Raw genomic sequence first — 24,509 nt, 5'->3', positions numbered from 1 at the left:
TATGCCAGAAGGGGGCCAATTTGGTATTAAGCTGACAAGGAGTATTTTTTTTTTTCATTTCATGAATAAATAAACATGTCTCATCTGAACCTTTTATTATTATTACTTCTCTATTGTAACAGAGGATTCAAATACTGAAAAATATTTCAATGGATCTGTGATTTCATCAATTCAAGTGTTCTTTGCAGTTATGTAAATCTCAACCCACTCATGCCTTCCCATCCAGTGTGACTTATTTATGTATTACTTAAAATTCATACCAAAGTACCTGTTCAATGGTCTAAACGTCTTCCTTGCTTCCTACTGAAATTGTGAGTGTACAAGTGGAATATTCTGGCCATCTACCTATCTGTTAAAATAGGTTATAGAGGCTATAACCTATTTGTGATGATAATAGCTAAACTTTATATAGCATTTTAAGGCATGCAAAGTGGCATATTTAGAAACACACATATGCTTAAATTCATATATACATACATATCTATATATACATATATGTATATAGTAGACCTTATCTTTTCCCACTAGCTCCAAATTAGCATGAATAATGAATTCTTTAAGTGGTTGCATTTGAATTTACACTATTGGAAGTTATAATTCTGTAAAATATGGTAATTACTTTGAGCCCAAAGGAAATAGGTAGTATGCATTTGAGTGGTGTGACCACTTCAGGGAATCCATTATTTGCAGTAATCTATATTTGTGTACATCAAAGCATAAATCTATTTATCAGATTCCCTCTCCCACCCCCATAAAGGAAGTTTTGATAGGAGTAGTAAGATGAAAGTAGGAAGTGCAAGAAGTTACTGATACTTTGGAGGAAAGTGATTGTTGAGAGATGAGGAGTCTATAGGTCTGGGTCCAACAAGTCTCAAGAAACCCTCCACCCCATTCTTCCCAGATCTGCCCTTGTTTGTTCTAGCTAATATTCATATTGCATTTTAGGTTTTTGAAGGACTTTACATACGTTATCTCATTTGACTTCAATTCTACTATTACCCCCATTTCTACAGATGAGGAAAGTGAGGCAGAAGCAAGTTAAGTGACTTGCATATGGTCACATAACTAGTAAGTATCTGAAGGAGGATTTGAACTCAGCTTTTCTTGATTCCAAACATATCCTCTACCCACTACACTGTCTAGCTACTTGTGATATCAGACTTTGGAAGAAACAATATATTTACATAATTGTTACCTGTGGCTTGTTTATATAAGATGTAAATTTCACTTTAAAAAATTCATGAGAGATGGTAAGAAAAATGCAATTATTCATTAACAAAGTGGTAACTACATTTTGTTTTCTAGGACATATAAATTACTCTACTACTCTGAGCAATGCAAAATGACTCCTGCAAAAATGGATATATTGATTGCTTACTGTCTTGGGGAGGAGAGAGGAAAGGGAGAAGAGAGGTGAAAGGGAGAAAAAATTGGAACTCAAAATCTTATAAAAATGAACATTGATAACTATCTTTACATGTAATTGGAAAAAAATAAAATATTATTTACATACACAAAAAGACACTTGAAATGAAGATGTTTCTTTTTAGGACTAAAATTTATTTCTTATGTGGGAGGGTTGGGGTGGAGAGGAGATAGAAAGGAGAAATACTAAGTGAGAGAAATTTTTTTTCCCCATTGAACTAAAAGTGTTTCACAGACATAATTTTCTTCACCCTCACAGTATGATTGTGAAGGTGGAAAATAACCTCATTTTACAGGTGGGAATAAAGAAGTTGCCTCTCCAGTCAAAAAGTAGGTCAATGAAGGTGACAGTCTCAGGTACAATGTTTTAGATTGAGTATCCAGGTCAATGTCCTTCAAATAATGCTCTTTTTATATCTACTTCCAGTATCTAGATAACAATAGCACACACACACACACACACACACACCACTTTAGAGTAGTGTGAAAAGCATTTTACCTATTATCTTAGTTGATTTTCACAACAACAAAGTTGTTGTAGGTGCTATTGTTATCTTCACTTTATAGATGTGAAAATTGAAACTAAAAACCATTAAATGACTTTCTCAGAGTCACAGAGCTAGTGCCAGAGGCAGAATTTGAACTTGGGTTTTCATAATTCCCCATTCAATGTTATATTCGCTATGCCACGTATATAATTAATAATTGATATTGGACATATGGTTATTTTTTTTAGGTGTTTTTCAGTCATGTCTGACTCTGCATGACCACATTTGGGGTTTTCTTGGCAGATATTGGAGTGGTTCACCATTTCCTTCTCCAACTCATTTTATAGATGAAAAACTGAGACAAATAAGATTAAGTGACTTACCCAGGGTCACACAGCTAGTCAGTATTAGGCTAGATTTGAACTCAGGAAGATGAATCTTTCTTACTCCAGGACTGGCACCCTATACACTATGCCACCTAGCTGCCCCAAATTCATTTATTGCAAAGAGTTTATTGAAATGTCCTATTATCTATAGGAAGTTTAAATAAAATGCACTGCTGAATGGTAAAAATAAACATTCTTAAACTGTTAGAAGCCCTTCTACTCCTTTTATCTCTGGAATTCATCACTTAGGATACATATGATAGTCTTTAAAAATAATAATGATCATAAGTCAGAGTTGAAAATGGGAATTACCATGAACTCATTGATCTGAGAGCTTCATACTTGCTCTGACCTGATTTATGACTGGCTAGTCAGCAATGTTGTGGTATATTTAAGTTCCACTGCAAAAAAAAAAAAATTAAAAGCATTTTTGCTGAGTCAATGGAGACTTTATAGCTTTGGATAAAGCATCATGTCATTTTCAGTAATTTGGGTGAATATTTTCCTTTTGTAGAACAGAATAAACTGATGAAACATTTAGTCCTTACACGGAAAAGATATATTTAGGGGGAAGCTACTATGAATAAAAATATACTGAAAAGACAATTCAAAAGAATAAAATAATCCAAGAAGCCAAAGTGAGGTAAGAGAAATTGTAGGAGAGAAATTTTTCCTTTGAGAGATTTTTTTTCATCTTTGAAGAAAAGCAGGTATGTATGAGTCACCAAACCTAGATGAAATAGCAATCGTAGTAGTAGTAATAGTGATAATAATAATAATAGGGATGATGATGATGATGATGAAAAGAAGGAGAATTTGTGGTACAGGAGCCGCGGATCTCGCTATGACAATTTTAGTACATTGCTTCTCATGTTCACAACATTCTATTTCCCCGTGCTCTTCCTCTTTTTCTTTCCCCAAAAGCCTCCCATTAGCACAGACAAATAAGCAAGTCAATAACATCCACCCCAACCAGCCAGTATATATTGAACCAATTCAAAGGTAGGTGAACAGCAGCTGTGGTCTTGCCTGTGAAATAGGCTAATGCTATGGCTTCTGTGCGGTGAGTGGGTCTGCAGACCCCTATTGTTTACACTTTCATCTAAGTGCAGGAAAGTGGTGATTTATGAGCAGAAATCTGGGAAGGGGCGTTTGTGTCTCTGTCTATGTGTATTTCAGGGAGGAGATGAGAAGGGGGACTGTCAGGGAGGGGGGGCAAGGTGGACAGCTAGCTCTTCACTACAGCAGGCAAGAAAGCAGCTCTGAAAACAGATTGACCTTTTATTACTTTTGAATTGAGGACAGATTCCCCTTTTAAAGGCTCAATTATATTGCCTTTTTTATGATTTTGGAAGATGCCATGGTAACTTAGGTGATGAATTCCAACTAGGCTGTCTCATGTGTTGAATTGTGGACCATAAACCTCTGCAGTTTTAACCAATCTGGTGCCTTCCCACTACCCAATTACTCTGCTTTCCTGTTATTTCCCCATACACTTGAGGTAGATGACTTCTAAGAGCGACTACATCTGACCAGAAGAGGAGGAAAAAAACAAACCAGAAAAATAAAACAGAAGCCTAGAAACACTAAGTTAATCCCATTTGAAATTATACATTCAAAAAAGTTAGAAGGCAAAAAAAAAGCATGCTGAAATTTGTTAAGGAATAGTTCATTTCTAATTCCACTGTGCCTAGTCTTTCAGGGTAAATTTAGTAATTTAATTGTTGAAACTTAGTGTTGAGGAGAGGGAATCTAACTTTGTCCCATGCAGTTTGCCATCATTGGATTTTTTTTTTTATATGAGAACCTCATTGGCTCAACATATGGACAGAAGACTGAGCAGAACCATTAGATTCCTTGTAAATGTAGAGTAACACAGTGAGAGATGAAGAATGCACAGATATGATAAGAGACAGACACATCTCTATTTGGAAGAGGCAGCAAAGTTGTTACACTGTTTTCATGGTAGGTCCCAGAATGCTTTTTTTTTCTTGGTTTAGGTGATAAAATTCTGAATATGCTGGGCATACAATTGTAGACTTTAGAAATTGCAATGCAACAACTAAAGAAAATACCCTGAAGGATGAAAGATCACTAAGTATAGTGTATGTATCCTACTGGTTGCTGTGCCTACCCTTCCACTAGATCAATTGGGATCTGCCGAAGTGGGATCAATGGGGTTTTACTATCAAGGCCAAAAGGCAGAAAACAGTTCTCTTCAAGTTTCAATTTTGTAGGAATCCATTTCCCCTTCTGTAAGATAAATATCATTATTCCTATCCTTAGGTTTCCCAACAAAATATATTTAGGGGGAAGGGGTCAGTATTGTTGCAACACCAATAATTAAACAAATCAATAAAGCTAAATTGAAAACGTTCAATACCTATGTCCTTCCTAAACTGTATTGCTCAAATAGTAGCACAAAAGTCCATACAATGTCTAACTAGGAAAAAGCAGTGGAGGACTCTAGCCTTACTCATTTTAGATACTATATATTTCATAATGAAGTCTTATTAGTTTCGGTTAATAAGATCTTATTAGTTGTTTGGATTTTTTTTTTTTTGGCTGCTGTAATGGGAATGTAAATTTTTAAAATCTTCCTTGCCCCTAGGCTAAAGTGCACCTGGAGCCTGGGGTGGGAGGCTTGTTTTTCAGTAGATACTTCTTGATTGGCCAGTGAGTCAATAAGGTTGTTACATTCTCTGAGCCAGGAGAAGGCTATATAAGCCCTGATGTGTAGCTTTGTTTTGGGGCTCACTTTGAGAAGTGTTTTGTGATTTGATCTGGATTCTGGGAAGCCGCTGTTGAGAGCCCCGCCTCAGCTTTGAAAAACCCAGAAGTTGAAACCCAGATGTTGATTGGGTATGGATGTAATTGTTGGACAGTTTGAAAACTGTCTTCTTGATCTGTTTCTCCATCTTGATAATTCTGTCTGTATATTCTGAAGTTAGGGGTGCTGACCTTTTTCCCCTGAACTAGGTAAACGATACATATTTGACTGATGAAAGGAAGCTTGTTAACCCATTTTGAGTTGCTTTCCTTTATCAAAGCAGATCTAAGAACCTGCGTGAGCAGCCACCCTGGGGACACTGGGGTGCTTGCTGCCACAGCTGCCATGTTACTTTGTTGGCTTATACTGAGATTGCTGTTCACTAAAATCATTAGTTTATTTTGATAGCAATTCTTGTTTTGGCTATCCATATTTCCCTTATATCTGAATCTCTTGTCCAGCTGCTTTTAAAGGCAGAGTTAACATTGGTCCCTACTAAATTCTGTGTCATTGGACTCAGCCCAAAGTTGTAGCCTGCCCAAATTTAGGGATTGTGTTTTTGTCAATCACACTATCAGTTGTAATTTCCAGGACAATTATTTTTTTGGTCTGAACTTGAACCCCTGCATCACAGGGGACTCCCAGTAGGAAAACTCCTTCTGCAGATACAGAACAGCAACTGGTTTGTACAGCCTGTCCTAGGGGGCTGAGAGTTTGGGCCTTCATGACATAAGTAGTTAGTATGTAGCAGAGTTAGTACTTTAGCACTCTGGATCCCAAAACGAGTTCTTTTTCTATGATCCCACACAATTTTTATCCAAGCCCCTGATAAGTGCACCTTCTATGCTTTCAACCAAGTCACAGATTACAATTAAGAGAAAGTGAGGGACAGTGGCAAGAGTACTGGAATTAGAGTTTGAGGACAAGAATTTGAATCTGCATGCTTCTTCTTATGTTCATGTATCTACTCATACTACCCACTGAGTACTATACGGGATTTATGGGTGTTGTCTCTATATCTACCTCACAGGGTTGTCGTGAGAATTAAATGCAATAATATTTGTAAAGCAGTTAGCATAGCTGGCATATATTAGTGCCTAATAAATGCTTATCCCCTTCTCTTTCCTTCCCATGTGATCTCGGGCAAATTACATAACCTCTCACAGTCACTGTAAAATAAGAAGCTTGCACTCTAAGTCCCTTACAATTTTAAGTCGATGATTCTGGAAGCCTGTGTTGAACAAAATAAGGTTACAGACAGATCCTCGGAGCATGCTCAGAGATATTTTTAACCTGGTTTGATGTTGCTTCATTAATCACAATTATTTGGGTTCAGTTCCAAATTGTCCTTTATTTACTACCACCCAGTATATTTTTTCTGTCTTTCCCAAAATGATATAAAAATATTTGTCAAATGCTTGCTAAAATTCAGGTAAACAGTATCTGTGGAATTCCCTTGATTTAACAGTCTAGTGTCCCTATCAAAAAAAGATATGAAGTTAGTCTGGTATGATTTGGTCCCATTATACTGAGTCCTAATAATTGGTTTTTTCCCCCACTTCATGTGCAGAAGCTTGGAAAGAATGGAGAGAAAGGAAAGTGGTTAAAATCATGTTCATATACTGAGGATAAACATGGTCCAATTAATTAAGTGTGAGGTCCCATTCTAAAGCCTCACTATGGCTGGCACACAACTCTCAGTTCTTTGACTTCTTTGCTAAGAGAGCATAAACTGTGTAAGCATGTACAGTGGTGTAAAGCACCTGAATACGAGCCCCAACTAGTATATATTGCTTAAGCACCAAATTAACTTGGGAGAAGCAAACCATCTGGAAACCTTGCAATTTTCAATGATGGGAATTCAATCAATCAATGATGGGAATATTCACATGGATAAAAATCATGGATCATTTAAGTATTAAAATGTAAGGAGTGGAACAGCTAGGTGGCACAGTGAATAGAGTCCTGGAATCAAGAGGACCTGAGTTCAAATTCAGCCTGACCCTTGACATACTTAGTAGCTGTGTGACCTTGGGCAAGTCATTTAACCCCAATTACCTTGCCTTTCCCCCTCAAAAAAATGTAAGGAGTAATATAATAATAATAATTAATAATGATTAGAGGAAAAAAGCATTTATTAAATGTGTAGTTTGTGCCAGGTACTGTGATAAGTGACTTTAAAATATTATCCTATCTGATCTTTGCTACAATTCTATGAGGTAGGAGCTATTATTTCCCCTCTTTTAGAGTTGAGGTCACTATAGCAGACAGCATTTAAATGGCTTGCCTGGGGTCATTCAGCTAGTAAGGATCTGAAACCAGATTTCATCTTTCACTGACTACTGACTCAGTACTCTATGAACTGGACCACCTAAGTGCCTATATGAACTGCATGAAAGGATATGACATTGGATTGAACATTTTCAAATGCCTTGATTGAGTTTGTCCATAACATCTCAGGAAGATGTAGTTTTAAATGCCACCTTAGAAAAAGTTGTGTGATCCTGGGCAAGTCACTTAAATTTGCTGGTCTTCATTTTCCTCACCTATATAATGAGCTAGTCTTGATGCCCTCTTGGGTCCTCCCCTCCCAATCCCCAGCTCTAAATAGACGATTCTGTTATTCTGTTATCTTAGGTGCTTTGTATCATTGTGTATGTAGAGGGATGTAGGGCAGGGGTTGAATGTGGTCAGGGCTTCTCAGTATAAGTACAAGAGAGGTAGGCAGTGTGAACTAATCAACACCTTTTTATGAACAAGTATTATTTTAAGCTTCTGTTATGTGCTGGGCAGTAGATGAGATTGGGTTGTAAAACATTTCATAAATAAGGGAGGGGTCCCCTTTTCCCTAACTTGAATTGAATAAAAACCCAAATAGAGACTCAGAAAGACACTTAGGAGATCACACACACACACACACACACACACACACAAACACACACACACAAGGCATCCACAGAGATAGAGATATTCAGAGTGAGAAGTTCCACCCATTCAATTACTAAAAAAGATCCTCTTATTATAGCTAAAGTGAAGTGGGTTGAATTTTTGGAAGGGAATTTCTCAAGTTTTATATATATATATATATATATATGTATATATGTATGTGTATATATATATATGTATATAATGCTGCATGTATCTATGCTGCTCTACATAAGCACAGGAATACAAGATTTATGCAAATGCTCCTTCGTAGCATTAGATAGCACTCGCCACTGACCTTCTGCATGGAAGTCAATATCACAGACAAATTAATGTAGAGCTGTGTAAAAGGCCCTTATTTCTGTGTTGTCCTAGATTCCCATTTACCTGTCCTAAAAGGAAGAACACATCAGCCAATTGTGTTGTTTTTTTTCTTTTTTCATTTCAAGAGAGAGATTATAACAATTACCTACCCAGTCAGTCTGTGTCATTAAGTACAAACGAGTCTGAGATGAGAAAAGTCAAAGCTCCATTTTATTAGTCTTAATTTTAGTTTTTATTTTTAGACACCTAATTTACTTTCACATTTGATACCTTAGACAAAAGCAGAGTCAACTGCTGATCTCTTGTTTTTCCCTGCAGTGAATGTAATTGGACACTATCTTAGCTGTGGCACAACTGTTCAGAGCGATACAGAAGAGCAAATGAAGACTGCTAGATTAAAAAGAAATCTTTTAATATATTTGTGATTAACTGGCAACTATAATAAGAAATTGCAGGAAAACAGAAATAAGCAGGAAAGGTTAACAAGGTAGGACATGGAGGAAATTATTTTGGCAAGAAAAAAGGCAAAACAAATCTTAAGCTTTCTATCTGACATTGAGTTGTTTTGATAAATAAATAATAGAGGAAAAGAATTTCCATCCACATATTTACACATTTTCTACTCTTCCAACTGTGACCTTTGTACATGGTCACAAATGTGCTGCAAAAGACTAAAGCTATGAATTATGTAAAATGGGACCAGATTCAGAGCATTTTTTTATCAGGAAGATAAAGTCATACTATTCCATATGTGAGGAAACATTTCTGTCTCAGCTGTTTTTATTTATTTTCCCCGACCTCTTGAAGGCATTTCTTCTTAATTTACCTGCCTATTAGGATTATTTCTTCCCCTTCCCCTTCTCTATTCTCAGCTCTTATAAATAACTTTGCTGGAGAGGTCCAGTGGTGTCAAACTCAAATAGAAATGGTAGCCACTAAGCCATGTATAAAGATTCCCATGGGGCACCTATTGACTTAGAAAACCACATATTAACATTATTTATTCTCTGTTGTCTTTTTATTCATTTTGTTAAATATTTTCAGTTGCATTTTAATCTGGTTTAGGCTGCATTTGGGAATGTTGTCTCTGCATGCAATGGGAGTTTTATACCTCTGGAAGAACTGACAGAAAGCTAGTCAGGAAAAATAAGATTTAAATCCCGCTGCACAGTGACAGTGTGACCATAGACTAGTCACTTGACTTCTCAGTCACTCAGACAACTCAGGAAGACTATAAATATATAAACAGTTCTTGGTATACCTTAGCAAAGGGTGATTTTTCATTGGAAATTCCCTATACCAATGACATATAGTATGAATTGTACACACACATATACATATGTACATATATGTGTGTAGATAGCTAGAGATGTGATATGTATGTGCATCATATAACCTTGCTGAAAGGCAGTATGATACAATAGAGGGCTGAACCTTAGAGTCAGGTAGACCTTGGTTTAAGTCCTGTCTTTCGCACATGCTGGCTGTGTCAGCATGGGAAAGACATCCGATTTCTCAGTATCCAAGACACTCTGTAAGACTATATAATATAAATGACTTATATGCATGGTGGAGAGAGTTTCTACAGTGGGAGTACATTGAACCAATGAAACCACAGGTTTAGGCTAAGTTAATCAAACAAAATAACCACATCAGACTAGCATCATCCAAAGAAAGAAATAGTTGAGCGACATCACAGAGAACTACATCATATGATAACATGCTACATTACACTGTAACCTCTAGGTTTATATTTAGTGGTGAATATGCAAATATGTGAAAGATTGTCAATTTCAGTTACTCTGGAGACTTCCCAGTGGGAGGAACTACCTTCTTCAACAAAAGGCAGCATATTTCTGACAATAAAAAAAAAAAAATCTCTGGAGTTGCCTGAAACAAAAGCTTCAAGTGTCATTGCCAGGGTCATACCAACTACTAAGTTTCAATGATGGTAGTAAGCCCAGCAATTTAACCACTTACTGGTGAAACTCCTGACAAGTTATTTATATACTGGTTTATTTTCAAAGGTTTCAATTAGGAGTTTGACAGTTATACATTTGATGGGCACAGGTTGCTGTTAAATTGTACAATGCTAAAGAGCCTATAAAAAAATGTAGAATCACAGGATGCCAGATCAGGAAGAGACCTTTATCTAGTTCAACCCCCTCATTTTACAGAAGAGGAAATTAAGGTCCACAGAGGTAAAGTGACTTACCTAAAGTCAGAAAGCTAGTCAAAGTTGAACTAAATCAATCATTCTGCTCCTGAGTCCAAAATAAATGTTCTTATTATCATTATAACATATTAAAATGATGAACCACAACTATAAAAATGAGCAATCAACAAAGGTAGTAAAAAGTAATTGATTTCATATATTTGTATATATATAAATATAAAAATATACATCACAAAATCTTACTGAGATTGTTTATAAGATCATAGGATCATAGATCCACATTTGGAAGGGGCATCAGAAGACTACCTAGTCAGATCTTCTCATTTTATAGATGAGGAAACTCAGGAGTACAGATGTTAAGTGACTTGCCCAAGTCACCCAAGTAGTACTATGTATCAAAGGTAGAAATAGAAGCCAACTCCTTTGACCTTGGAGTGAATATCTTTCTCTTATTAAAAGGTAGTAAAATCACGTGGCACTAAAGGATGGCAGAGGCAAAACGACAGATGTTGCATCATAGAGAAAAAGGACCTCAGAGCCTCCCATAGAGCATACGTTAACTATTAAGGAAAATCAGTCAGAAGAAGCCTGCTTTCTCCCACTAATTCTTTGACTTCTTTCTGTGTCTAAGATGGATGAGCCAACATAGGTCAAGTGGGGGAAACTGAGGTAAAGAGAGAAGAGGTAGTGACACTCAGTCTCCTGCTTGCTTTCCATTTCTTTCTTACTGCTTCAGTACCTAGATTTAGCTGAAGTTTGAAAATTAGCTCCCCACTCCAGAATTCAAAAGGAATTCTGTGTCATGAGGGTCGAGACTGCCGTTTGGAGACTCTACCTCCCCTTTCTCTCCTTACTTCTGTTTTTTTTTAAATCTTTAGCTCTCTTCAAAGCTTAGCTTGGATGCCATCTCTTACAGAAAGCCTTTCAGGGTATTAGAATAGTAAAATGAAAGGATATCAGACAAGAAATAGACCTTTTTTTTTTCTTTTATTCAAGTCTTCTTATACAAAATGACTAATAGGGAAATGTTTTACATGATTGCATATGTATAACCTATATCTGATTGCTTACCATCTCAGGGAGGGGAGAAGGGATAGAATTTGAAAAGCAAAACTTTAAAAAAATCAGATGTTAAAAATAGTTTTGATAAGTAATTAGGGGAAAATAAAATGGATTAAATTTCAAAAAAAGATAAGCTAATCTAGTCCCCTCATTTTACAGAAAAGTAAACTGAGGTCCATAGAAGTGAAGTTATTTGCTCAAAGTCATGAAGCTTGTCAAACAAAAGACAAGTCTATCAATGAAATTTATAAAGTTCTGTTCCAAGTTAGTTATGGGAAACTAAATGCAAAGGCAGCACATTCATTCAGTAAACAGTTATCCAGAAACTGTGTCTTGCCTTGGCACGTAACTGTAGGCTATATCTCCCTGTTTGTGGTGGGTAAATCATGTTTCCTAACCATAATTTAGTTTAAATAATACCCTAGGTTGGGAGAGGTGTAGAGTTAAGTACTTATAATACCCTAAGAAAAAAGTAATGTAAGAACCAAGGTTTTATGCATGTTGATAACATCTTTCCTAAATACTAACTCACATCATCATCATCTAAAAATGCAAAATGTTTTAGCAAAACAAAGAGATATACATGAAGATGCACTTAGTTATTTGCTTATACACAATATTCTAATGTCTTTCACTCCTAGACCTGTTTTGCTTTGTTCAATGTTCTTCATGTCCTTTTTATTGGTCCACGATTGGGATGGTGTTTCCTGAGCTTGGTATTTGACCTCCTACCTCTTTGTCTTTGGATTTAGTGTGTAAGATAGTGGGTTTTATTTTTGGTAGAAACTAACAAAATACCTCATCCATCTAAACATGCAACAAATGCTTCATGGTGATGATGAAAATGTAGCCACATTTTTATCGGCATTAGATTTATAAAGATTCCAAGCGACTTTTATATACTATGAACATAATAGGAGGAACATTATGTTGAAATCAAATCTAGAAGTTCCCAAGGTGATGGTAAGAAAACACAAACCCATTCGCTTGTTCTGCATTAGCACAGATCCATTTACTTGCTTCCCATTGGTTTATAGTTCTCTGTGTTTCCCTGTGGCTACTGCTTTTGTCCTTGAAGCTACCAAGTCAGCATTAGCTGCAGTTCTGATGCATCTGAGTCGAAGGTTTTTAGAAAAACCCTTGGGTCTAAACTTTAGAATTATAATATCTCCAAGCCTCAGTTGGAGAAGTGGCTAATATATAAGGCTTTTGTTTATGAGTGCCCTACATGACCAGGCTGTAGGACATTGATGCTTCCCAATTCCAGCAGATGATGTTACATCACTGATACAGCACTATGGGCTATAACTGCAGTAGTTCTCAGACTGGCAGTGCTAGAAGTGCAATTATGGTACCCACCAGATTCAAAATGGTGTACACCAAAAGACAGGAGTGAGAGGCAGCAAGGTTCAGCAGAAAGGCTACTAGATTCAGAGTCAAAATACTTGTATTTTAATCCCAGCTCTGCTACTTACTCCCTGTGTGACTTTTCAAGCCTCCATTTCCTCATATGTAAAAGGAGTTGGAATAGATAACTTTTAGTGCCCCATCTTGCTCTAAATCTATGATCCAATGATGGAAAGAGCTAGAGTAGGAAAGACTAGTAGAAACAATTCTACTTTTTAGGGGACAATTAGGCTAAGGAAAGGGGAAAGAAGGGAGAAGGAGCTCTACACTCCTCCCCTGTTCCAATTCTTTGTCCTTTCATCCTTCATAAAGGTGAAGGCACTTACTTGATCTCCGAACTCAGATAACAGGGTTGACCTAAGAAACTGGACAGAGTAGGCACTTAGGTTCAGGAAATCTAAGATTCCTCAAAAACTTTCCTCACCTTCTATCTGGTGCCCCCAAATTACAAATAGAGGGAATTTTCTTAATTTAAGGTGTTTCAGTTGGCACAGTAGATAGACCTGGTGTCAAAAATAGCTGATTTCAAGTATTACCTCATATACTTAGTGGCTGGACAAGTTGCTTGACCTGTCTAAGCCTTCGTTTCTTCATCCATTAAATGGGGATAATAACTTCACAAGATTATTGTGAGGATCAAATGAGATAATATGCATATAAAACCCTTTTCAAACATCTCAAAGCATCATATAAATGCTAGCTATTATTATTATTATTAAACATTTAATAAGTGCTAAGGCTCAAAGAATTTTTCTTAACTATAGGCTTCATTCATCCAAGTTTCCTGACTTGAACATTTCTTAGCAAAACTCAAATTTCAAATTCTTTAAAAGCAGCATCTCCATCTTCTCTTTGTTCTGCAATGAGTCACATTCCTTCTGGGTCCTCAATTCAGTAAAGGGCAAATTCCATTCCTACCCTGATTCAGTTGCCCTTGTATGAGAATTTCTGAAATCAATTTCAACAGGTCTAACAATAAGTAGAATCTGCTGTTTCCTTGTTTTCTCACGTCAATACTTCTCAATAACAGGCATTATTATCAAAGAAGGGCTTACTGCAGTAAGGAAGGACATGCCTTTAGTATGCTCATGACCTAAGTAAGATAGCTGCCTGCTAAAAGTCGAAAAGGTCAGCAAATCCCATGCATGTTTGGCTCTCTTAATACATTTGCTAGTTATTTTTCTGAGCCAAAAAAATTATATATCAGACTCTCCTTGCCTTCTCCTTCTCTGAGTTACGCGCTTTGTTGTTGGCTAGAAATTCTCTCAGTTTTCTGCCATATGAAGTGCTATGCATGCATCTGATCACATTTTCTTTAGTGTGACTGCTCAACCATATGCTGCTTTGAACTCCTGCCCTTCCCTTCACTCTGTATGCAGGCCCAGAATCCTGGGCCACATCCCATAAAGATAGGCTGTGGTTTATCTACCACCACCAGAGGAGCCTGGAGCATAGTTATTTCATAGCTACTATTAGGAGGATAAACTTGTTTATAAATATTGATGGATACTGATGTCCTGGAACTGGGCACTCAAGAGGAGACTGCCTGCTACTCCAATGTCTCTTTTTTTTCTAGTGGTATAATTAATTTAATACAACAAATTCCCTTTTATTTTCCTCTTACCGATAATGTACCATAAGTTTTTTTTTTAAATATTCTCAAATGATACTATTAGGAAACAGGAAAGCATAGAAAGGCCAAATGGAAATGGAAATTGTTCTATAGATTCAGATACCCTTTGTTTTTTGACCCAGCACTGGGACTTCCTTGAAGTTGAGAGTACATTCATTGTAGAAACTAAAACCAGCAATGTGAATTTCAAATTTGTTTATAAGTGGGAGTCTTAGAGAGTTGTCTGGAGCACTGACAATTGAAGTAATTTGCTCAAGATGACCCAGCCAGTAAGTGACTGAGGCTAGATTTGAACTCAGGTCTTCCTGATTCTAGGTCCAATGCTCTAGTCATTGCCCTACTTAGGGGCCTAAGCAGCATAGGGGTGATCTTAAAACCATGAGGTTCATGCCAGTAGAGCCCAAATTCTGGTCATTCTTATTCAGTTGGAAAGCATGGGTCTCTTAATGGGACACCATTAACATAACGGTGGGGGAAGTCAGCTGTTCAGTTTCAGGGAGGTCTGGAAATAGATATTGGGGTCCAGGGCATGGAAAATTATAATTCACAGTAAGCAATCTACTTAGTGAGAAAATAAAGTATAATACTTGGAAGCTAGACTTTGATTAAGATCAGCACAGGTCAAGAAGCAATACTGATCGAGGACTTGCTTTGTAAGTGAACAGCTAATGTGGAATTTTTCTCCCTGCCTAAAGCCAGGATTGGTTTCTTAGTTTACAGGTGGAGAATAAATAGTTGGCCTTAGATTCAAGGAAGACCTTAGTTCAAATCTAGCTCCAACATTTACTAGTTGTGCAATTCTGAGTAAGTCATTTAAACTCTGTCTGCCTCAGTTTCCTGCACTGTAAAATGGAGAAAATCATAGCACTTCCTTCCCAGGATTGTTGTGAGGATCAAATGTGTTGCTATATTTGTAAAGCACTTTGTTGTATACTCCTAATATCCATGTGAAATATATGGGAAGAGAAGAGTATGAAATATCCTGTGTTTTACAGATAAATGAGATACCAAGAGTGCCCTGCACATTGTAGGTGAATTATAAAAATAAATAAGTACTGTTAGTATAATTACTATTGTTTTACTTAACTGTTCTAAGCCTCAATTTCCTCATCTCCAAAATAGGGCTAATACTAGTTGTATTAATAATAGCTAACATTTATGTAGTACTTTAATAGGAAAAGTCCAAAGCTGGATTTGAACTCAAGCCTTGCTGAATCAAGGTCCAGCCCTCTACGCACTGAGCCACTGAGCTCCCATTCCATTGCCCTTGTTTAGAGAACTTAGATATTTCTATAGGACCATAGATTTAGAACTATTAGGGGCCTTTGAGGTCAGCAAGTCCAACTTCCTCATTTTCAATTGAGGACACCTAGGCATAGAGAGGTTAAATGATTTCCCTAGGTTTGCAGTCAATAAGTGTCTGGGCCAGGAATCAAAACCAGATCTTGATTAGCATTTTAAAGCCCTGTGCATTGCTGAACACTGCAAACCATCTAGTAGCTGTTGAAAGCTGCATGACTCTCTTGTGGGCCTTTTTAATACACACTAGGGAAAGTATAAGGGGCAGCTAGATGGTGCAGCAGATAGAATGCTGGACCTGGAGTCAGGAAAACCTGAGTGCAAATGTGACCTCAGACACTTTCTAGTTGAGCGAACTTGGCCAAGTCACTCAATCCTGTTTATCTCAGTTTCCTCATCTGCAAAATGAGCTGAAAAAGGAAATGGCAAACCACTCTAGTACCTTTGCCAAAAAAAAATCCAAATGCAGTCAAGAACAGTTGAGTGTGCTTGAAAAAGGACTGAACAACAACAGGGAGGACATGAAACCTAATTTGAAATCCCAGCAACAGGAGGGCCCAGGAAAAGGAAGAGAGGGCAAAGATACAGCTATAACATAGTCCCCAAAAAAGTAAAAAGATTCAACTGAATCCCGGCAGGGAGCAGGTTGTATCTGTAACTCAGACAGTAGAGGGGTGTCTAGGTCTTTGGTGGGACATCTATAGGTTGTACCAGAAGGAGCACAAAGGCCAATGCTCCTGAGTGTGAGTGTGGTGGGGGTATTTCTGACCTGGAACATAGGTTACATGAGGCTTTAATGAAAATCTTCCCAGTTTGGTGCAGGAACATTTACATCCATCCAATTCTGCAAAGGAGGTAGGCAAGGACCAGAGGTGGATAGGAAGTTTGAATCGTTATCCGCCTCTGATGTTACACAAGCGGGGAGGGGCCAATTAACAAGCTGGCATAGGCATCTGGAAGTTTCTAGCATGGTATACTCTAGAAATTAAAAATGCTAGAAAAGAGAGGATGTGTGAAGGAAGAGGAGGAGCAGGAAGAGGAGGAGGAGAAGAGCCTAGAGTTGGAACAGACATCCAGACATCAAAAAGGCTAGCCCTCCCACCTCAGCAGAGGTTTTTTTTGGTTACTTACAATGGCCTATAGGTGGCAAGGAAAGAGCTTTTTAAATTTTAAAGAGTTATATAAATGTGGGCCACTGTGAGTTGTTTGTTTTTGGTGAAATAACCTCAGATCGTGAGCTTGAATGGACCTACTATATGGGATATGCTGTTTTTGCATGATACCCAAAGGTTTTGAACAACATGTGTTGGGGGCCAATATATCACTTCACTTCTAGGTTCTATATCCTGTAAAATCCACAGGGTTTGATGGGATTCATGCATATGGAAATTCTACTTGAGAGACTCCTCTTGGCTTCATGGAATGCTCTGAAAGGGGGTTTCAGCACAGTAGCACCTCCCCAGGAAAGCACAGCTCGTTAGAATACATACATTGTAAAGAACTAACGTGCCAAACCAGGCTGGCAGCATGCTCGGAGCTTTTATGGGCCTTGCCATCACTGAACAGCCCCAGTCTGGCCTTAACTCAGTCATGCACAGGCTTTGCAAAAAATTCTAGAGCAGTTAAGGGATGTTACACGCTGCCGTTTTGTGTGCTATGAAATCTAGGCATGGCAAAACAATTTAAACAGGAAAAGTCCACCTGATCCCCGAGTTCACTTGCTTGCCTGCTGCAACCATTTCATAATATAAGAGCAAGCAGTTATGTGGTTTATGCTGTTAAATGCCCCCTTTTCCTGATGCTGCTTGGAAATTACAGTCATCACATCCGATGAAAAACCATCTGAGCTAACTTTAAACACATTTAAACACGTTTTCATGAAAGTGTTGACTCCCATGCAGACACTGCCAGCAAAACCCAATCCAGCCTTGTGTATCTTGAAGAGAAAGATCAGAGAGACCAGGATAAGAATTGTGTGGAGAGAACAGATCCAAGTGGAGAGATGACTACAGATATTCAAACCATCAGAGAATCAAATTTTCCTCCAAAATATAATCCCCAGTTATAAAATCTAGAAAGCAAGCAAATAATGTAAGGGGATAAAACAGTTTTATCAAAAAGGCATCTTTCTAGATGAAACAAGATAAAAAGCTACATGAGATAGAAAAAAAGAGAAAGGAATACACTTTACAACCCCTTAAAGTCTGTCCAGGTTCTGAGGGGAAATCTTCCTTGATTCTGTAACCAGATGAACAAATAATTAATTTTAAAATATTCAGCTAAGGATTAATGTGGATTGAAGAATCTTGGGTTTGAAATAATAGTAATTACAAGGCCAAGAGAGAGTTGCTTAGTAAAAAGTAGTTATACTGTCCTGACTTTCTTGTAAGCCAATCAGTGCCAGGCTTATCATGTCTCTAATTCCTATAATGATGGGAAAATGAGAGCATAATCAGTACCTGGCCCCCCTGGGAGATGCCCCAGCCACTCTGAGATGTGTACACTGAAGACCCAAAGCTCCACCAGCTTTAGCGGAGATCTTTTCCAGGTTTTTCCTTTGCAGTTCAGCCGCATAAAATCTTAGCTTGGGTCTCACTAAGAGGAAGAAAGAGGAGCTTTGAATTTTGAATAGAACCATCTTTACAAGGACTTTGGACAAAACCTTAAGGACTGTGCTGGCTTGGAACCCCGCTGTTACCTTTTGTTATCTTGGGCTGTTTTGACTCACACTCTATCGTGTTTTTTTTTTTTTTTTTTTAAAGCAATCGGGGTTAAGTAACTTGCTCAAGGTTACATGACCAGTTATTTCTGGGTGTGGTGCTGAGTATCTGAGCCCGGATTTGATCCAGGTCATCCCGACACTGGAGCCGGTGCTCTTACTCGCTGAGCCACCTGGCCGCCCCTCTATCGTGTTTTAAACTTTAAAAGTCTCCAGAAAAATATCATATTTTGATGTCGGGATAGCATAAGTAAAAAGAGAGAGCACACAGTCGGATATGGGGACATCTTTATTTGACAATGAGTGAAATGACACAATTGAACAACAAAACACTTTATCATCATACTACAGCTTTCATTGACTCAAATATATTTATCTTGGGGTATCTAGGTGGTGCTGTGGATAGGTACCAGGCCTGGCTGGAGTTACAAAGACTTGAGTTCAAATCTCTTCTCAGATACTAGCTGTGTGACCCAGGTCAAATCACTTAACTTTGTTTGCCTCACTCTCCTCACCTGTAAAATGAACTGGAGAAGGAAAAAGCGAACAACTCTAGTATCTTTGCTAAGAAAACCCAAAATGGGGTCATGAGGAGTCTGATACGATTGAAATGACTGAACAATAACAGCAAAGTGACAAAAATTGAAATCTATAAATTTGCTTAGAAAACTTGAACACCAAAAAGCAAAGCAACCAAGTCAAATAAAATATGAAAACAACAACAAAACAAGGACAAAACTCAAGTCAATAGGCAGTTGTTGAGATCGCCTTAATATAACCTGAGGGAAAGAAGAAAGAAATTTTGTCCTTTGGGTGATAATGTCTAGAAATATGATGCAAAACTGAGGAAAAGCCTTTTTTTCACTGTGATCTATCTAATGTCTCTTCAGACTCCCAGGGAAAGAAAACTTTTGTGAAGAGACTTATGGTAATAAAATACAAAAAAGTCAAGGCTCATGATTGAGTAAAGTGTGCATTTTTCATACAATATGGATTGCAAAATTCAGCTAATGGGAAGGTATGGATAGATATTACTATGATCTTACCCACTCCCCTCCAAGGAACACTGTGTTCTTTGCTTGAGGGGAGTAGAAAGGGTCATGAGCTGGACTGTTCTATTCTGAGAAAGGACATACTAGACTAGTATTACGTTTATCTGTTCCCCTAAATATTACAGCTCTAAGCACAAAATTTCAAAAAAGTCACTTTCTTGGCCATGATGTCTTCAAGGGGCTTGGGGTAAGGAGGACAACCCAAGCTTTGGCCTGTACAGGCTAGTTTCCTTCACAAGAAATGTTAGTTACACAAAAAATTATAAAAAATAGTAAATAGTGGGTAAACCTGTGTATCCAAGCAAATCTATAAATCCAAGCAGACTCACTCTAGAACTTCCTGCGGTGCCTGGGGCCTCCATCTCTTGGAATAGCCATTCTATTCCATTGTGTTTTTACCCTGGAATATCTCTTTGCCTTGCCAGCTCCTTTTTCCCACCGAGTTTCTTCCAATACTTCCATATTGAAGAGGTTCTCAGGCTGGCCAAACTTTACTCTGCTCCTGGCTGTGCTTTGAACTATCTGGACTTCAGAAGCATGCCCCTGGGGTTGGTACCTTCTATCCAACCCCAACCCTCCTCATATTTTTTAGCTCCTTTTTTTTGTGTTTTATCTTGTGGCAGTTAGTTAGTACAGTGGATAGTGCACTGGGACTGGAGTCAGGAAGGCCTGAATTCAAATTCAATGTCAAATATTTACTGGCTGTATGACCCTGGGCAACCACGGTCTTAACTTATATATTCCTCAGTTTTCTCAATTATAAAATGGGTGTATTAATGCCTATATACATTGCCGGGTTTTTATGAGGATCAAATGAAATATTTGTAAAGTGCCTGGCAAACAATAGGTGATTAATAAATGCTTGTTCCCTCTCTCCCTGCTTTCCCACAAACTATCTCTTTTGCTTGCTTATATTTGTATCCTTACATTTCCTGAAACATAGTAAGCACATTAAGTGCCTTTTGCCATATATCGAACAGAATTTGGGAAGTTTTACAGATTAGAACATACCAGAAAATACTCAGAGGGAATTAACTTTTCCTCTGGGAGTGAGCTACCTTAGTTCAGCCATGAAATATAACCTGTTTTCACTGCAGGTTAAATCCCCCAGTTTTTAGGGATGCAACTAGATATCAGGGACATGAATAAGGAGTCAAGTTCCCTCTATATATCTTCTACTTGAAAAGTCTTTTCTTTCCACAAGTCACTTCCTAAACAGACTCTGGGACCACATGTGTATTTTTTCAAAGAAGAAAAGAATTGTTGCTATTGTTTGTTCTTTTTTGGGTTTTGTGTTTTTGCTTTTTGGAGGGCATTTGAGGTTAAGAGACTTGCCCAAGGTCATATGGCTAGTAAGTGTTAAGTGTCTGAAGCCAGATTTGAACTCAGGTCCTCTTGACTCCAGGGCCAGTGCTCTATTCACCACACTACCTAGACGCCCTTTGTCCTTTGTTTTTCAAAGAGGGCCAATGACATTAAGAGTGATGTCTTGATTTGCACATAAAATAGATTTGAGTGAGGCAGAGTTGCACAAAGTTGTCAACCTGCCGTACTCTCTCTTCCAGAGTCATAAAAGTCCAGTGGCAGGATGAAAAACAAGATGACTAGAGATGGCCCAGGATGAAATGGATGAACTTGGCATCTTCTGTGTCTAACCAAGCCCTAAGTGTTCCACAGCACCTGCTTCAGCTGCCTTCGTGGATGTTAGAACAAATTTGCCCATTCCACTGGGGAAGGTGTTCATGTGCCTAGGGTGGACATTCCCATATTCACCAACAGATTGGAAACCTATCAGTTATCTTCAACCTGGGTTAGCCCATTTGTTGAGAGAGTTTACTAGTGTGTGGCTGCTGTACATGCTTATAGCTTCTTGGAGCCACAGATGAGAATTGGGTGAAGGTAGACATTAAAGCAACCCTGAAAATGGCTCAACAAGTAAATTCCCCTATTACCCATTACCCAGTAATCAAAGTGATCAAAAGATATAGCCAACAGTTCTCAAAGGAAGAATTTTAAACTGTTACCAAGCAAATTAAGTCAATAAGCATTATTAAGTACCTAATTATTTCTTTCTTAACCATATGAAAAAAAAAATTCAAACCACTAACAGTAAGTGAAATGCAAATCCAAACAAGCCTGGATTTTTATCTCACACCCAGAAAATTGGCAAAAATGACAAAAGATTGAATCAAGTCAATGGTGTGTGTGTGTGTGTGTGTGTGTGTGTGTGTGTGTGTGTGTGTGTGTAAAAGACAGGTATACTAATGAATTGTTGGTTGAAATGTAAATTGTTATAACTGTTATGGAAAGAAATTTGGAATTATGCAAATAAAATGGCTGATGCTTATGTACATTGGCCCATATATTCCCCTGTTTAGGAATTTATCCCAAAGAGATCATTGGCAAAAAGAAAGGCTCTATATTTGCCAAAGTATTTATATCAGCATTCTTTATTGGTAGCAAAGAAGTGAAGCAAAGTTCATACCTAACAATTGGGGAATGATTAAACAAATAGTCTCATGTGAATGCAATGGAATATTATTGTGCTGTGAGAAACTATAAATATGAAGAATACAAGGAAGCATGGAAAGATTTGCATGAACTACCACAAAATGAAATAAACAGATCAAGGAAAACACTCTATACAGTGACTACAATGATGCAAATGGAAAGACCCAAACAACCACAAAACAACTGAAAATGAATTCTGCAAAATTACAAAGGACAAGTATGTCTCCAAAGAAGAGATAAGAGAAGATACTTCTCTCCATTAATTTGCATAGATGGGGAGTCTCGAATGTGGAACACTGCATAAGATGTCAAATGTTTTCATTATTGATTGACTTTGCTAATTTGCTCTCCTTTTTTCTTTAAAAAAAAAAATATATATATATATATATGTTATATGGAGTAACTCTCTGAGAGGGAGGAGAGATTCAGGGGAAATATAGGTGATTAAAAATGAAAGATATCGATAAAAATCTGTTTTTAAGAATAATCTCCCCTACCCAGGCACCCACAACTAGTAAAGGTACACAACTATCAATTCTTTTCTTACCCTTCTTCTCAAAAACTTCCAAAAAAATCCTTTGCATTGAGGAACGAGTAGCAATATCTGAGTTTGACATGTGAATCCCTCCACAATCTGGCCCCTTTCTTACTTTCTAGTTCTTCTAGACATTACTCCCTTTCCTATACTCTGAACATAAGATTCATTGACCTACTTGACAATCCATACAAATAATATACCATCTCTTGTATCCTTAATTTCCCTATCCACCACTCCACAAAGAACTTTCCCCGACCCCCTTCTGCAAATTTACAGGTAACACTCTGCTCTGTTTTTTTAAAAATTCAATCACGTTATCAAGCATCATTTTATATTACAATTATATAAACTTCCTATCTCCCCAAGTATTTAGAATGATGCTCTGCACACAGTAGGCACCTAATAAATGTTTTCCAAATGATATTGGATGGCTCACATTTAATCATTCCAGAATGGCAATATATTTTCAATCTAAGGGACTTGCTTTTATTTACATATCCAGAAATTTCCCAGAAATCACTAAACCAGCATTCTAAAGATATTCACCACTGTTTAACATTTTCCTCATTTCTACATATGGCTAGACACTCAAAACCTTGTGAATTTTACTTTAGGGGATATGTGACGAGTATAGAAGCCAAGTTCATCTAAACAGTGGAAAACCTCCCTGAACCACCCCAAATATACCGTATATTGTAAGCAACAACTGGTAGTTTTTGTCATTGCTTCTGTATTTGATAAACAGTACTTCAATTGAAGAAGATGAAGTGGGATGAAATTATGAAAGACAGAAACCACAGAGCCTGAAAAGTGACCTAGAAATCTTCATTTTAGCAATCATTGCAGTAGCTGAATTCAAGTCTGCAGCAGCAGGGGTGAAATTATGCTACAAATTACCATGCTATGCCAGAGAAATTATTCTCTGTTGCATGGTTATTAAATGATAGATAAATAAATAACACTGTAGGACTGATTGACAAAATATAAGTGACCTAGAGCTAAGTGGGGCACCATGCAAATAGCTCTGCACAGTCACTAACATTTTAACACTGAAATGAGATTTGTCACAGCACAGAAGCCATAAGATGGTGTATGCTTTCATGAACTAACAGACAACCAGGTCCTAAGAATGTCTACATCTAAGAACCTTGAGATCCAAGGTATAACAAAATGCTTGCTTTTATATATGCAGAGAACTCATGGTCGCACGGGAATTTGAGGTGGGTTTTTTGTTTGTTTTGATTAGATTAGGAATGATAATGGATATGTACTGATTTCACCCATTCAATTCAATATGATAAACATTTATTTATCAAGTACCTACTCTGTACCAGGCAGTGTGGCAGACCCTGGTGATACAAAGACAAGATTAAGGAACTTACATTGTACTGGAGGCAAACTACATGTGCAAAGATGGTCAATTAAAAAATACATAAAAAGTAAATAAAAACAATGTTGCCCAGTTGAGTCTGACTATGACTCCATTTGAGGTTTTCTTGGCAAAGGTACTGGAGTGGTTTGTCATTTCCTTCTCTGGCTCATTTTACAGATGGGGAAACTGAGGCAAATAGGGTGAAGTGACTTGCCCAGGGTCACACAGCTAGTAAGTGAGGCCACATTTTAATTCAGGAAGATGAACCTTCCTGACTCTAGACCCAGCATTCTTTCCACTGTACCATCTTGCTGCCCAAATAAAAGCAATGAAGGAGGACTAATAATTGAGAGGATAAAAAATGGCCTCTTCTGAGAGGTGACACTCGAGCTGATCTTTGAGTGGTGTCTGGAATTCCAAAA

Source organism: Petaurus breviceps, unplaced genomic scaffold, assembly GCF_028583685.1.
Source record: "Petaurus breviceps papuanus isolate PSGF00001 unplaced genomic scaffold, PetGlider_PUasm1.0 90784, whole genome shotgun sequence".
NCBI classification, from domain to species: Eukaryota; Metazoa; Chordata; class Mammalia; order Diprotodontia; family Petauridae; genus Petaurus; species Petaurus breviceps.
This window is presented reverse-complemented; position numbering follows the sequence as displayed.